Source organism: Spinacia oleracea, chromosome 4, assembly GCF_020520425.1.
Source record: "Spinacia oleracea cultivar Varoflay chromosome 4, BTI_SOV_V1, whole genome shotgun sequence".
Classification (NCBI taxonomy): Eukaryota; Viridiplantae; Streptophyta; class Magnoliopsida; order Caryophyllales; family Amaranthaceae; genus Spinacia; species Spinacia oleracea.
Window position 1 is genome coordinate 60747992 of NC_079490.1, and position 12421 is coordinate 60760412.

A 12421-nucleotide genomic window follows, 5' to 3' on the forward strand; every position below is an offset into this window, starting at 1 on the left:
ATGAGATGTTTTTAATAGCTTTAATGATTGCATGTTTTTGCTTTTATTTCAAAGTTATTGAATTGTATGAATGGTTATTTATTGCATATTCTTTTCGATTGTAGTAATCAAAATGGTCGCAAACATAACAACAATCATATCAGCTGAAATTCTGGGTTTCGAGTTAGACTTAACTAATTTTCTTGAATGGAAAGAGAAACTTGTCGAAGTTTTGAAAGTTAATGGCATACACTATGTCATTGAACAACCTTTCCCTAGCTATGATGCGCGAGGCATGACTCCTGAAAGGTACAGAAGTTGGGCACTTCACAAGTACCTTGTCACGGAGTTCATCCTTAAATCTATCCCTGACAGTTGGAGAGGAAGGTTCATTACCTTTGAACCTCAAGCTCTCCTAAGTAGCCTCGAGGATAAATTTGCGGGTTTTCGACCCTTGTGCCAAACTTGTGGCAATGGGGTCGACGAATTGGCTAATTCGATGAGCCATCTCAAGCTCGTAACCCCACGCAAGTCGTGCCTAGAAATCCAACTTCTAGAGGCACAAAAGCGCATTTACTCTGTCAAGATGGACAAACACACATCAATTCGGTCTCATGTGGATGTGATGTCTGGATAATTTTTCACAATTGAGAGACTTGGTGGTTCCATCAAAGAGTCGATAGCTATTGCACTAGTGTTGAATTCTCTTCATAAGGATTATGAGGGTTTTAAGATGCACTATCTCTTTCATCAGAAAGAGAGCACATTCTGTGAACTTGTGGAATTGCTCGTGAAATTTGAGAGAATCCTTAAGTTCAATCAAGACCCTTTGAATGTGAGGTGCACTAAATTCAAGAAAATAGGCACGGGAAGAAAAGCAAGGCTACATCTTCGTCCACTCCCGAAGGGCATCTGGCGCCTTCCAAGAGCAAGATGAAGAGTGTTATTCCAGTAGGAACACGCACAAGAGGGGGGGGGGGGTGAATTGTAATTAGAACTTTGATAAAGTTTCTTTCGGAACTTAAGAAACAATCAAGGAACTGAGAATAGAGAAGACAATAACAACAATTGTGAAAACTTCTTGACACTAATCAAGAAGAGAATTCTTTTATTATAGTAATGCCTCGATTACAATAATCTCTCCAACACAAGTTCCTCTCAAACTTGTGTTCCTCACAGTAATCTACTCTGATTACAGCTCTTTCACTTCTCTCTCTCAGACTTAAACTCTAAGTCTCAACAAGATAACTCTATCCTTACTAATACCAAATACAATTCGTGTTTGGATAACTCTAGATATTAATGATGCTTTGGTGTATATATGTCACTTAGGAACTTAGGATTAACTAGGACACAAACTGTTTTTAGAAAAATCTTTGACAATGCGTTTTTAGGAAAGCAAGAACTCTTAGAAAGTTTGTGTGTTTTTTTCAGAAAACTTCTTGGCCTTATATAGAGTTTTGTCCTTAGGGTTTGTTACCTTCAAAAACTCAACTGCCAACAACTGACACTTTGATTTTCACGTCCCTAGACTTGAGGAACAAGGGGAGACCACTTCCCACACAACTTCCTCAACTGCTGGACGTGTTTAAGACTATGTCAATCACTGAAAAATGTTTATTTATTTTGTCAAAATATTTAGGAGAAGTTTTAGGAAGATAAAAACTGTTTTTATTTAAGTAACAGAATGTGATGAAAATCTTATTTTTATTAAACAGGAAAAGATATTTTATTTAAAGTATTTTCCTTAAAACTGTGTTGCTTGATATTTTGACAAAAACACACGAGTAATCCAAGTTCCTCTAGTTCCTTATATACTACTTAACATATTAACATATTACATATAATCTAAGCAAGATAAACTACCTAGACATATATGTCTTTCCTTTGGTGAGGCATTCAACTCTGAAGCTTCACTTGTTCCAGCTCAGGAACATTAATGAGTTCCTCTTATGTTTAAATAGGAACTCGTGGCCATGAGTCTGTAATAGTTCTTGTGAATATTCGGAACTCTTGTTATGTAACTGTGTTGCTCCTCTTGTAACTTCAAACTGGAACAAATACAACTTCCAGCTCTGGAACTCCAGTGACTGTTCCAAGTGTACATCAGGAACTTCACCATCTGATTCAAGTTCCTATCCTAATAGAAACTTGGGCATTTACCTGTTCAAAGTCATTTAGCAACCATAATCAGGAAGTTTGCAATATGTGTGTGTCATCAACCAAAACTTAGGAACAACAATATTCCCCCTTTTTGGTGATGACAACACTTGCAAACTTTTTACAAAGAGAGTAAGTACAAATAGGAACTTATACAGACTATTGTGAAACAGAACATAAAAATTGAAAAACAAAAGAGAAAGATTAAAGAGAAGAAAGAAAGAAAGAAAAATAAACTTACAGAGAGATTCAGAGAGATTGATGCAGGAACTGGGATTGAGTGTGCCTTGGAAGTTTGCACCCTTGACTTCCCCCTGTTGACATCAACAAAAAGCATAGCACGAAATATAGCCATTCCAAACACAGTGCCCCACGATCAACGTTTGGCAAGTTAAGCTAGCCTCAAAGTATTAAACCAACTCATACAATAAATTGAAAGCAAGAAGTAATGATCAAAACTAGAAAGCACAGATAGGTGTAACCAAGCAAGTCAAAATAAGATGGAACAAATACCCAAGTTTGAAAATTATACAAACCAAAAGCAAATTAAAAAGATTGTTCCATGGCAAAAGATAAAAGAAACATGGGATAGGGTGATTAGGCTTGGGATGGGGAACCAGAACCAGCAGTTTCTTCTATCACAGTCTCCTCAAAAGATTCCAGATTGTTGATCTTGGTGAGGATTGTGGCACGAGTTGCATTGGCTTGTTCTGAGTAGTGGTGAAGAGTGGTTTGGAGAGTCTTGACACTGGTAACCAATGCACCTATGTGGGCCTGCATTGAGCTAATCCTGTGATCTGTTCCCTCCTGCAGTTCCACCAGACGAGCAACTGTTGCCTTCAGCTCCAATATCTGATCATCCTTTGTGTTCCAGGCACCCCCATGATCTTGAACATGTTCCTGTTCAGATGGAACACGACGAGCTTTGGACTTTTTGGAGGATCTGGGTGTCCTTTTTCTTGGCCCAACAGTTTCAGGCAGTTCCTCTTGATTTAGTGGAACAACATCCTCCTCTATGGGCATCTCCTTGACATCCCCTTCCTCATTTATTTCCATGAAGACAGGCCCTCTTTTCTTGTTCTCCTTCATTGCCACCCTCAAGCTCTTTCTTTTTCCTTGGGATCCTACACTCTTCCTGTTCCCTCGAGATAAAGGGACCTCTATTTGTTCGAGTTCCTCCTCCTCCTCCACCTCTTCTTTAACTACAGTTCCTTCCTGATCTTCCTCATCTTGTTTCTCTTCCTTTCCAGCCCTAATGACTTTACCCTGAACCACTTTAAGATTGAATAGATGGAGCATTTCAAGTTGAAGGATTTGGGTGGATTTTAAGGGAATCACAAAGTATGGGCTAAGGTCAACTGAGAAGCTTTTGAAGATTTCTGTAAGAAGGGAGGAGTATGGAATTTTGAATTTGGGGATACAGGTGGATAAGTGTTTGATCATGATTGCAGGAAAGTTTATGGGAATTTTCCTTTCAAGACAATACATGAGACATGAATCAAACAGACTTGCTATGTTCCTTTTCTGAGTTCGAGGAACTACACCTCTCCACACAATATTAAACAGTAATTTTTGAAGAGGTGAAAAGCAGTTGTGTGAGGTGGAGGTGGATACTTTAGAATCTCCTCCAATGGAACCAACTATATCTTTCTCATCTACATTATCTATGGTCACTGTGATTTGACCTTTGAGCCACATATCAAAACCCCTATTGGGTGTACCAAACAGCTGTTCCAGATAAGAGGCATCAAATTCGATGCGAGTTCCATTCACTTTACTTGAACATACATTATCAACACATGCAAAGTTCTTGCAGAATTCTTTCATAGCTTCAGGAATTAAGGGGGATTTGGCATAGGTACTCAACAGACTTACCCATTTTTGTTGTTCAAGGATTTCCATCAACTCTTTAAATTTCGTGGCTTCACACCATGTTGAGTTGATTGCGAACCCCTCGAGCAGGTTGTTTTCCTTTGCAGTGAGTTTCTTGGACCCTTTTGCTCCCCCCTGAGTTTGAGCATTCTCCTCTGTTTCCTCGATGTTTTCACCAGAAGCTTCCACTCGTCGTTTTTTGGATTTTCTTGTGGAGGATCTAGGGTTTGAGATTGGGGATTTCATTTCGATGTCAGTGTCGGTTTGTTCCCCCTGAGTGATTGCGAGCATTGGATTGTGGGATCGAAGAGGAATTGGCGATTGAATGGGTGAGGTATCCATGGGAACTGGAGATGAAGGGTTTCTCTTTCGTTTGAGGGAAGTGAGATCAGTGTTGTTGCTTGTGAGAACCATGGTGAAGGTTTTTATAGGTGAAAGGAGAGGTGATGTCAGTGGAGAAGGCGTGTGGGAGAGAGAGAAAGGGGGTTGCATGGATTGAATGTGGAAAGGGAAGAGTTTCTCCTATTTATTGCCAATGGAACCGTTCCAAACATTCTTTGAATATGGGTATTCGGTTTTGAATTTTAAAAAATAAATAAATAAAAATAAAAGGAAAATGTAGAAAAAAAATTGTGTTTGACTTTGACTTGCTTAATTTCGTATCTCTGACTTAACTAGTTTGAAAGGAACTGCTTACCTTGCTCATTTGGAGTGTGAGTGAATTTGCCACGATGGTAAGCTTCAACTATGTTTTCACACAAGATTTTGTGTTTGTAATAGTCTATATGTACCATGATTTTTGCTTTTGCCTTAGAGGAACTTCAATTTAGCAATTACCTTAGCTTGATCATTCCGAGTTCCATTCTCATTTTCTCATGTTTCTCTCTGTTCAAAGGCTTAGTTAAAATATCAGCAATTTGGTGATCAGTTTGGCAAAAATCTAATTTGATCAAGCCTTTCTCAACATTATCTTTAAGGAAATGGTGTCTAATGTGGATGTGTTTGACCCGGGAATGATGAACCGGATCTTTTGAAATACAAATAGCACTAGTGTTATCACAATAGATAGGAACACAATCATAGATAATACCAAAATCTCTTAGCTGTTGTTTTATCCATAGAATTTGTGAGCAACAAGCTGCAGCAGCTACATACTCAGCTTCAGCTGTGGATAGAGCAACAGTGTTCTGTTTCTTGGAACCCCAAGAAACCATGCATGGACCTAGGAACTGTACCATACCTGATGTGCTTTTTCTATTCACTAAGTCACCTGCATAATCAGCATCCGCATATCCTCTTAGCTCGAAAGATCCACTTCTTGGATAGTATAGGCATAGGTCATCAGTTCCTTTGAGATATCTTAGTATTCTTTTCACCGCAGTTAGATGGGACTCCTTTGGATTTGATTGAAATCTTGCACATAGTCCTACACTAAAAGAAATGTCAGGTCTACTGGCTGTTAAATACAATAGTGATCCAATCATACCTCTGTATTTCGTTTGATTCACACTTTTCCCATTTGGATCAGTGTCTAATCTGGTAGCAGTTCCCATGGGAGTGTGATTTACTTTGGCTGATTCTAGCTCATATTTCTTTAGGAGTTCCTTCACATACTTTTGTTGGTGTATCATGATTCCTTCCTCGGTTTGCTTGATTTGTAAACCAAGGAAGAAATTGAGTTCCCCCATCATACTCATTTCAAATTCACTGCTCATCAAGCTTGCAAAATCCTTGCACAAATTTTCATTAGTTGCTCCAAATAATATATCATCAACATAAATTTGAACTACTAACAAGTCAGTTCCTCTAGATTTTAAGAATAAGGTTTTGTCTATTCTACCTCTTTTAAAATCATTTTGAAGGAGGAACTTTGATAATCTCTCGTACCAAGATCTAGGGGCTTGTTTTAGTCCATAGAGAGCCTTATCTAATTTGTAAATATGATTTGGAAATTCGGGATTTTCAAATCCAGGGGGCTGTTCCACATAAACATCTTCCTCTAAGAAACCGTTTAAGAAAGCACATTTAACATCCATTTGATAAAGTTTAAAGCCCATGAAAGCAGCAAAAGCAATTAAGATTCTAATGGCTTCTAATCTAGCAACAGGTGCAAATGTTTCTTCAAAGTCAATACCTTCCTGTTGGTTATAACCTTTGACCACTAACCTTGCTTTGTTCCTTATGATTGTTGCATGTTCATCTTTCTTGTTCCGGAACACCCATTTCAGCCCTATCACCTTCTGGTGCTTTGGTTTGGGTTCCAAGTGCCATACCTTGTTTCTTTTGAATTCATTTAATTCTTCTTGCATGGCTATGATCCAGTCAGCATCCTCCAGAGCCTTAGTGTGATTTCTTGGCTCAAATATGGAGAGGAACGCGTGGAATGCGCAAAAGTTCCTTAGTTGTGCCCTTGTCTGAGTTCCTTTTTTGATGTCACTCACAATGAGTTCCATTGGGTGGGACTTTTGATGCTTCCAAGGTTTAGGTTGAAATTGAGCTACTGGTGTTGTGGCATTTTCGTCAGTTCCTTCTATGACCTGAGTTTCCTGTTGGTCATTGTGGGGTTCCTCTGGTGTTGTTTCTGGATCTTCTTGGTTTTCTGCTTGTTCCTCTAGTACGGGAACTTCTTGATTTTGTTGAGCAGTTCCTCTGGCTGTGTGTTTGCTTGGTTGGAACTCCTCATCATTTTCTGCAGCACGAGATAAACCAATCTCGAAAAATTCTTGTTCCTGTACTATATCAGTTTTGTTAGATTCATCAAATATTATATGTACACTTTCCTCAACACACATAGATCTTTTGTTATAAACTCTATAAGCCTTGCTATTCAAGGCATATCCTAGGAACACTGCCTCATCGCTTCTTTCATCAAACTTCCCCAAGTTCCTTTTTCCATTGTTGTGGACAAAACATTTGCTACCAAAGGCTCTAAAGTAAGAGATGTTGGGTTTTATACCTTTTAGTAGCTCATAGGGGGTTTTGTTTAGGATTGCTCGAATCATAACTCTATTTATAATATAACAAGCAGTATTGACTGCTTCAGCCCAGAAGTTCCTAGGCAGGGAACTGGCTATTAACATGGTTCTTGCCATGTCCTCTAAGGTTCTATTTTTCCTCTCAACAACTCCATTTTGTTGTGGAGTTCTGGGAGCTGAGAAATTGTGGTCCATACCTTGTTCCTTGCAGTATTCATCGAATTTGTAATTTTCAAATTCTGTTCCATGATCTGATCTTATATGGATCAGTTGATGACCTGTGGTTTTCTGAATTTTCTTTGAAAATGTAACAAACTCATCAAACGTTTCATCCTTGCTTGTTAGAAATATGACCCAAGTAAAGCGAGAGTAATCATCAACAATAACTAATACATATTTTTTCCCACTTCTGCTTTGAATTCTCATTGGTCCACATAAGTCCATATGGATGAGTTCCAATGGTTTTGTGGTGCTTACCAATTTCTTAGATTTAAAGGAACTTCGTACATGCTTGCCTTTTGCACATGCATCACACACTTTATCAGTTAGGAACTTGATTGAGGGGAGTCCTCGAACCAGTTCCTTTGATCTTAGTTTGTCAAGCAGAGAGAAACTAGCATGTCCAAACCTCCTGTGCCATAGTAGGGAATTTTCTTCAAGGGCACTGAGGCAGGTTAGATTGTTCCTGGGAACTGTATTGAGATCCACAGAATATGTGTTCCCTTTACGAGTTCCTTCCAAAATAACCTTCCCAGTGTTATTGTTTATGATTTGACAGTTTTCAGAAGTAAAACTTACAGAGTTTCCTTTGTCACAGAATTGAGAGATGCTTAGTAGACTGTGCATCAAACCCTCGACTAAAAATACATTTTCAATGGCGTAGGAACTTGACCTTCCAACTTTTCCAATTCCAACAATTTCTCCTTTCATGTTGTCTCCAAAGGTCACAGTTCCTCCATTGTAGGCTTCTAGTGAGAGGAATTTAGATTTGTCTCCTGTCATGTGTTTGGAACACCCGCTGTCGAGATACCACGAGCTGTTCCCCTTCACTAGAATCTGTAAAGAGATCAAAGGTTAGTTACAGGAACTCGGGTTTCCTCGAGTTCCTTTTCAACTATAACTTCAGACTTCTTGACCCATTTTTGCTTTACATAATTTATGTTTCTTTGATCCTGTTCCTTCATCTTGGAACACTCAGTACTTATATGACTTCCACTTCCACATGAGAAACAGACTTTTACACTAGGAAGATCCACATACTTTTTCTTATGACTAGTTTTATGGTTAAAGCCCAATCCTTCTGTTTTCTTAGATTGAGCATTCTCAATCCATTTGGGAGGAACTTTAGGTGGTTGTCTCTGTGCCCTGGCCATGGATAGTTCCCTTTCCAGTTTCTCTTTTTGTTCCTTTGTGGTGATCAGATCTTTGTTTAAATTTTCTAAGTCGATGTTAAAAACTCCCATGTTGATCTCCAAGGATTTTGTAGGATCTAAACTTAGATTAAACATCTTATATTGACTGAGTTGAACTTGTAGAAGGATGTTTTCATTTCTAATTTTTTCGAATGACTCATTAATAGAGGTATTTCTATCTAGTAATTCAAAGAACCTGCCTTGGACATCAGATCTAATATTGTTCAGATAATTTATGTGGTCTTTACTGAGTTCCAAGGCTCTATCACTTTGTGCTTTTAATATACTTAGCTTTTTGTAATCATCTAGAGTTTCTAGCAACAGTTCAATTAGTTTTGACTTTGAGAGACACTGAAGAGTGGAGGAACTTACTTCTTCTGATGGAACTTGATCAGTTCCTTCTGTTCTAGCCATAAGGCAGAGATTTGCAGTTTCTTCATTTGGTTGTTCCTCATCGTCTTCTGAGTCTGTTGCTTCGCCCCATGCAGCTATCATGGCCTTCTTGAAGTTTGGTATGTTGAAGGTAGACTTGTTAAAGAGATCTTTGACCTGTTCCTTCCCTTTTCCTCTGGTCTTTTCGTTCTCCCACAGAGGGCATTCACGAATTTGATGATCAGTTTCTCCACATTTGAAGCAACCTTGCTCAGTTTTGGAACTAGTGATTTTCTTGGCAAAGTTCCTTCCTTTCTGGTTTCCTGGTTTGAAGTTCCTATAGAGCTTTCTCATTCTTCTGACCAGCATGGCAGCCTCTTCTTCATCTGGTTCAGATTCATCGAGTTCCTCAGCCTTTAGAGCAAGTCCTCGACTTCTTGAGCTCTCAGGAACAGCAGCTCCAAGATGCAATTCGTGTGTCATCAAGGAACCAGCAAGTTGTTCAATGTTGAACTTGGTAAAGTCCTTGGTCTCAAACAGTGCAGTGACCTTTGTTCTCCAACGATCATCTTGTGGCATGCTTCTTAGTATTTTTCTTACCTGTTCATCTGTGGGAATGATTCTACCAAGAGAAACTAATTCATTGGTTATGTTAGTAAATCTAGTGAACATTTCTTGAATAGTTTCTTTTGGAAGCATTTCAAATCTTTCATATTTAGACATCAAAAGGTCAATTTTGGAACGCTTAACTTCATTAGTTCCTTCGTGGGTTACTTGAAGTAGTTCCCAAATCTGTTTTGCGTTCTTGCACCCCATGACTCTGTTGTGTTCATGAGGTCCAAGCCCACAATGCAAGATTTTGACAGCCATGGCATTCATCTCATATTTATCAAAGTCTTCTTTAGAAAATTCAGACATTGGTTTAGGAACTACCTCGTTTTCAGCATTGGTCTTTGTTACCTCGAAGTCTCCAACTTCAATTACACGCCAAACTTGGTAATTTTCAGCTTTGATGAATATCTCCATTCTATTCTTCCAGTATGAGTAGAACTTGCCATTGAACATAGGTGGCCTTTGTGTCGAGTAACCTTCTTCCAGTTTCTCTTGTGAGTTCATACTTTCAGGAACTTGACTCAAACAGGGTTTCCTGTGTTTTAGTGAGTACTGGCTCTGATACCAACTGTTATTCCAGTAGGAACACGCACAAGAGGGGGGGGGGGTGAATTGTAATTAGAACTTTGATAAAGTTTCTTTCGGAACTTAAGAAACAATCAAGGAACTGAGAATAGAGAAGACAATAACAACAATTGTGAAAACTTCTTGACACTAATCAAGAAGAGAATTCTTTTATTATAGTAATGCCTCGATTACAATAATCTCTCCAACACAAGTTCCTCTCAAACTTGTGTTCCTCACAGTAATCTACTCTGATTACAGCTCTTTCACTTCTCTCTCTCAGACTTAAACTCTAAGTCTCAACAAGATAACTCTATCCTTACTAATACCAAATACAATTCGTGTTTGGATAACTCTATATATTAATGATGCTTTGGTGTATATATGTCACTTAGGAACTTAGGATTAACTAGGACACAAACTGTTTTTAGAAAAATCTTTGACAATGCGTTTTTAGGAAAGCAAGAACTCTTAGAAAGTTTGTGTGTTTTTTTCAGAAAACTTCTTGGCCTTATATAGAGTTTTGTCCTTAGGGTTTGTTCCCTTCAAAAACTCAACTGCCAACAACTGACACTTTGATTTTCACGTCCCTAGACTTGAGGAACAAGGGGAGACCACTTCCCACACAACTTCCTCAACTGCTGGACGTGTTTAAGACTATGTCAATCACTGAAAAATGTTTATTTATTTTGTCAAAATATTTAGGAGAAGTTTTAGGAAGATAAAAACTGTTTTTATTTAAGTAACAGAATGTGATGAAAATCTTATTTTTATTAAACAGGAAAAGATATTTTATTTAAAGTATTTTCCTTAAAACTGTGTTGCTTGATATTTTGACAAAAACACACGAGTAATCCAAGTTCCTCTAGTTCCTTATATACTACTTAACATATTAACATATTACATATAATCTAAGCAAGATAAACTACCTAGACATATATGTCTTTCCTTTGTTGAGGCATTCAACTCTGAAGCTTCACTTGTTCCAGCTCAGGAACATTAATGAGTTCCTCTTATGTTTAAATAGGAACTCGTGGCCATGAGTCTGTAATAGTTCTTGTGAATATTCGGAACTCTTGTTATGTAACTGTGTTGCTCCTCTTGTAACTTCAAACTGGAACAAATACAACTTCCAGCTCTGGAACTCCAGTGACTGTTCCAAGTGTACATCAGGAACTTCACCATCTGATTCAAGTTCCTATCCTAATAGAAACTTGGGCATTTACCTGTTCAAAGTCATTTAGCAACCATAATCAGGAAGTTTGCAATATGTGTGTGTCATCAACCAAAACTTAGGAACAACAAAGAGGAATGCTTCTCCTTCCACATCGCAATGCTTCAATTGTAATGAAATTGGTCATTACAAGCGAGATTGCCCCAAACTAAAGGAAGAGAAGAAGGACGGAAACGTTGCTTCTCCTTCAGGTATGTATGTGATACATTGTAATCTTGCTAATTCTACTTCTTGGGTATTAGATACTGGTTGTGGCTCACACTTATGTTCCAATTCACAGGGACTAAGGAGAAGTAGAAAGCTTGATAAAGGCGAGATGGATCTACGCGTGGGAAATGGAGCACGGATTGCTGCATTAGCCGTAGGATCTTATTTTATTTCTTTGCCTAGTGGGTTTGTTTTGGAACTAGAAAACTGTTACTACGTTCCTAGTATTACCAGAAACATCATTTCCGTTTCAAGTTTGGATTCTAAAGGTTTTAGTTTTCAATTTAAAGACAATAGTTGTTCTTTTTCTTTGAATGGAATGTTTTATGGTTCAGCACAACAAGAAAACGGTCTTTATGTGCTAGATACGAGCAAACACATTTATAACATAAATACCAAAAAGGCTAAAACTGGTGATTCAGATCTCACATTTCTGTGGCATTGTCGATTAGGCCATATAAACATAAAGCGCATGGAATTACTTCAACGGAAAGGAATTCTAGAATCATTCGACTTAGAGAAGATTGATCAATGCGAATCTTGTTTACTTGGCAAAATGACAAAGCAACCTTTCTCAAAGGTGGGAGAAAGAGCAAGCGAACTACTAGGGCTAATACGTACGGACGTATGTGGGCCTATGAGTACGAAAGCTAGAGGTGAGTTCAGCTATTTCATAACGTTTACGGACGACTTCTGTAGATATGGCTATATTTACTTAATGAAGCACAAGTGTGAATCGTTTGAGAAATTCTGAGAATTTTGAAATGAAGTAGAGAATCAACATGGCAAGAAAATCAAAGCTCTAAGATCGGATCGAGGAGGTGAATATCTTAGCAACGAGTTTGATGACCATCTAAACGAATGCGGTATTCTTTCTGAATTGACTGCTCCGGGAACACCTCAATGGAATGGAGTGTCGGAACGGAGAAATAGGACCTTACTCGATATGGTCAGGTCAATGATGGGTCAGGCCGAACTTTCTTTATAGTTCTGGGGACATGCGTTGCAAACTGTAGCACTCACACTGAATCGTG